The sequence below is a fragment of the Meleagris gallopavo genome, chromosome 4 (genome assembly GCF_000146605.3).
Source record: "Meleagris gallopavo isolate NT-WF06-2002-E0010 breed Aviagen turkey brand Nicholas breeding stock chromosome 4, Turkey_5.1, whole genome shotgun sequence".
Taxonomy (NCBI): Eukaryota; Metazoa; Chordata; class Aves; order Galliformes; family Phasianidae; genus Meleagris; species Meleagris gallopavo.
The window spans coordinates 64,776,887-64,781,860 of NC_015014.2; positions in this window are offsets into that span (position 1 = coordinate 64,776,887).

The following is a 4,974-nucleotide window of genomic DNA, read 5'->3' on the forward strand; positions in this document are numbered from 1 at the left end:
CCTAAGGACTCCTTTGTCTTCATCCATTCTCTTCTAATCAAAGCCAGAAGGAGAAGGTTCAAGAAGGAATTCCCATCATTGGTTGAACAGATGAAGATAAAGGTTCAAGAAGGGACCACTCACAGTTTAAGAGATGCATATCAGGGTTCAAGAAAGAACCATCCTTGGCTGAAGGGATGAAGTTACAGGTTCAAGGAGGGACCATCCTTGAAAAGATGAAATAGATTCATTTCCAGCCCAGTCCCAAAAGCTGTGTCTATAGTGGTGAACTCAACAGTGGATTGAACTCAAGCTGCTGAATTGTGAGTACCTCCTGGCACACATTTGACTTTCTCACAGCCCTGTAGAATCCATGCATGGGTCAGTCACTCATACGGCCCACGAATTGGCCGATGGGCACTTTGTTCTGCAGGTAGGAGAATTTAATTACACAGATGAAGACTGCTTTGTGCCGTTGGCCTCAGGACCTCCAAAACTGTCCCAAACACATTTGACCTCTGAGTACAGACATGACCAAAGCTCACTGCTCTGCAAAGCTTAGGGATCACAAAGTGCCTCATTCACTGGAGGCAGCATTGGACACAAACACCTTTTTTTTTTTTTTAATGTAAACCTAATAAAGACCAAAACGATCCCGTTAAGAATACAGGACAGGCTTTCTGTATTGCTCCAAATGCTGTTCAAGCTTGCACTGCTTCTTCATTTATTTCTCTGAGAAATGACTTAAAACAGACTGGGAAGCTGGTGAGACAGAGCTGCATCCTGCTCTGATGCTGCTGACACAGAACTGCTCCATCTCTAAGCTCACTTTGTACTTCATAGTGCTGGGACTTGAAAGATGCTTCTTGAAGAAATACTTGGAAATTAGTGAGATAAGGCATCAGCTTTAGTCAACACTTCAGTGACAGCACTCAACAGGACCCCGGTCTTTAGCATGTGTGTATAGTATTATAAATTTATTTCTTTCTGTATATATAGGGAAATGTTGATGCAGTGAATTAAAATCAAGCTGTGCTGCACACTTTCATTTGTAATGGGACCATTCTTGGCTCCAAGGAGGGAGCTATCAGCTCCCTGGACAGCAGGGAGGGATGGAGGCAACAGCCTTCTGCCAAAGACAAAATGAAAGGAAGAAAAGGTGCTGGAAAATGGTGAATGGTTCGACTTGCTCGGCTGCAGGAGCCTCTTCATTAACTGCTTCACCGCTTTTTTTCTTCCTCTTTTTATTTTTCCTTTTCCCCTTTGACTCTGTGAATGTGGCTGCAGCTCTGCGTGTCCAAGAGCACTGAGCATGGCTGCCCAGTCCCACTTTGAGCCCCTGTCCCCCTCATCTCAACCATTCCAGCACAAAACGAGAAAAACAAAAGGGAGATGCTTTCATACTGACAATGCCACCTTGTGCTGCATCCCAAGGGGCAAGGAAAAGATGCACCCTGCAAATGGTGCACCTTGAAATTCAGGCTTCAGCCAAGAAGGACACTTCTGGTCCCACTGAGTTCTCCAGTATATGGAAGCCTTTGAAACATGGGAGGGTCTCCCCTGCCCTGCTGGCATTCTGCCCTCGAGGGTAAGTGGGCAAGACAAGACATGGGTGGGACAGCAGCAGATGGCTGCATTTCACAAATAAGGGGAACTGAGGCGTGGAGAGAGGCAATAAGTTGCCCAAAGGCAAGCAGATCGTCACTACTAGTGTGGTGGGAGGCAGGATTTCTGAGCACCCAGAGCAAGCTGTAGATGCTCCTGTTTATTGCAGGGAAGTTGGACAAGATGGCCTTTAAAGGTCTAATCCAAATTGTTCTGTAATTCCATGATTCTAATCCAGTCCCATTGTCCTGGCTAGGTCTACCTGTGGCCATCAGTGTTGCTACAGTAGAAATGAAGCCAGCTGTAGCTTCCTCTCTGCCTTTACTTGAGATTTTTCCCTACAATGTCAATGTCACTCTTCCTTGGCCACCTCCAGGAGTAGAACACCCCTGAATTTGTTAATGATGAACTACATGATCTAAGTGGTCTTTTCTAACCTTAATGATTCTATGATTCCAAATGAGCCCTATCAGCTCATCATGACTTTTCTCTGAGGATCATGCTGTGCCTGTCATATCACCTGGATGTTTCATTCCAAGGAGGGCATGGTGTCAATAGGAAGATGTTAAGACACCCATGTGCACGCTCCTACAATCCCTATTCAGCCCTGCTTAGAGTGAAAGCATCCAGAAAGCCCATAGGCCCCTACTACTTTCATAGCAGACTCTCAGTTCTACTGTTTGCAAAATGCCTGGTGTGTTAGGGATCCCAGAAGAGTTAACAAGAATGTTAATGGGGATGAAACCCAGCAGGGAAGAGCAGTTGTGCAGGGAAAGAGATGGCTCAGGCAAAGTAACCCAGCTCTGCTTCTCACTCACTTCATTTGCACAAGACCTGGAGCATCTCAGGTTGGGTATTATGAAAAAATTATTCCTTGAAAGGGAGCAATGCATTGGCACAGGCTGCCCAGGGTGGTGGTGGGGTCACCATCCCTACAGGTGTCCAAGAACCATGAAGATGTGGCACTGAGGGACGTGGGCAGTGGGCACGGTGGGATGGGCTGAAGTTGGGCTTGGGGATCTGAGAGGTCTTCTCCATAATTAATGATTCTGTGAACTCTACGATCTCAGTGCAAGAGGAGGAAGACTCATAAATGAGACCAAAACTGGAGAAAACATTTGGGACCCGGTAGGAAGATGCAAAAAGATGTAGCCTGGGTCCTCCACCCCTGGACAGTTGAAGAAGACAGTGGCAATTACACGAATCAGAGCAAAGAGCTGACACTAGAATCTATCAGGGCTCAGGCTAAAATCTGAAAGCTGCTGGGTTTTGCTCCACATCTCCCCTGGCTGCTGTTGGAAATCACATACAGGGCTCATACTGTCTTCTAATTTGCTACTGGAAAGTAAGAACACGATTGCTCCCTCCAGCAACGTAAAGCTGTTGAATTTGATGTAGACATTTCCTTGTGAGCAAGTCAGGATGTTTCGTGTTTGTCATTTCGATCTTGCAATCTTGCAAGGCTCTCCCACATGGTAAGCACAACTACCAGGGTACAATAAGTGCAGTAGGTCTGCTCAAGTCACTGCTCCAGCATTAGTCAGAGCCTCTCAGCCTCAGCCCTGACTCAAGTGCTTTCTGAAGGAGGGGAGATCCATCATCTTTCCATAACCACAGCCTCAGGTTTTCCCTGGTGGAGAAACAGCCAGGTTAAACCTTCCAAGAGATGCAGTGTTTGGTGGATACTTGTCCCAAGAGACATCCACACCAACGTCAAATAATGCAGTGTGACATTTGAGTTGGATGATCCAGCAGGAAAGGTGGGACAGAAGCATCAGGGGGATGAAGGGTAAAAAAAAAAAGGGGGGGGGGGGGGGGGATTTTTTTGTGTGGCTTTCTTTTGCTTTCTGCTGCCATTTTCCAATGAAAATGTTGAACTTCGTGCTTAGTGTGTCAGCAGAGCAAGCTGATGCCCAGCATATACTTCTAAAGGGACTGCAGACCGTGGGGCTGGGGCAGAGAACAAGGAGGAAAAACTGCTCTTGAAGCTCTCATCCCTGGAATATCCCAGCAGCATTCAGACGAAAGGCTGAGCACAGGGTTTGCTGGTCGTCTGCTGCCACCTAGTGTCATCCCAACACCCCGAAACCCTCCCTGGATGCATTAATTTCCCTAAGCAGGACACAATTCCTGCCTGTCCCATGAGCCACGTGTTATAGCTGTAGGTGCATCAGGGTGGACATCATCCATTTGCACTCCCTGTGACCACCACAGAGCTACCAAACAGACTGTCATGCACCATCCCCAAATTACAATCCCTTCTTATGGTTCTGCACCAGTCTGCACTGAGGAAAAGCCATTGGTGCCTGCTAAGACATCTCCCAGGGAGATAGATGGTCTTTGAGTAAAAACACCATTTGCTGCTGAGCAGAGCCCTGTGCTATCGTGACCTTGTAGGACCCCTGAGATCAGAAACTGAAGTTTCTATCAGTTGCTTTCCAGCCTGAATAACTTAAATTTAATCCCTGAAGGTGCCTCTTCAATGCTGGTGAGCTTTGGGCAGCTGTAGAAGTCGAGATCCCCATTGCTCCCCAGCTGCAACAGGAGGAGACAAAGGGAGTGGGATGGCATTGAAGGGCAATTGAAGGGTGTTGCACCAGCTTGATGCAACCATCCAAGTGCCCACCACAAAGTAAGGCAGTTTTCTGACTGCAGCATCGACATCTCTCACTTTGTCATTAAGCTAAATGATCCAAGTAATTAAGAAAATGTTTTCCAATCCCTTCATCACTGTGACTTCTCCACTCTCCAATTGTTTTACCCTCTTCTAACACCTACACAGAGAGAAGGATACAGCAGTTCTGTAGGCTCTTCCTCAAGTCTAACCATGACCTTCCTTTGGAGATCACAGCAAAGAACAGGACTTTGGGCAGGTTTATAGACCTGCTCATTTATCCCATGCTCTGGAGGTCAGTTGGGAATGATCTCAAGATGTCTCCTTCAAACTAAATGATTCCATGAGGCTGGAGCTGGTATGTGAATTATGTGAATCATGTGAAGGTACTTCAGACAAGACCAATAAGCACGACTAAATACTTACAAAATTAAAAAAAAAAAAAGTAATAATCATAGGAGAAAGGATGGTTTAGGTTGACTTAACCACAGCCATTTTGTAATACTGAGGATAATGAAACAGCAGAATGGTTTCCTGAGGGCTGTCCCTGAGCTTATACCATGAGCAAGGTACATGGTCGAGTGACACATCCCAAAAAGTTTAGTCCTAGGCACAATGGGATCTAACCCAGGTTCGTCCATGTGTTGGACCCAACAACCCCAGGTTTAAGCCAATGGAGGGGTTGCAGGGATGGCTGTTTTTGCAGTGGTACGGTGGGAGAACCAGAGTTCTTGATGCCTAGAGGGCTGGGGAACTTCTGAGCAAGAAAACAGCCG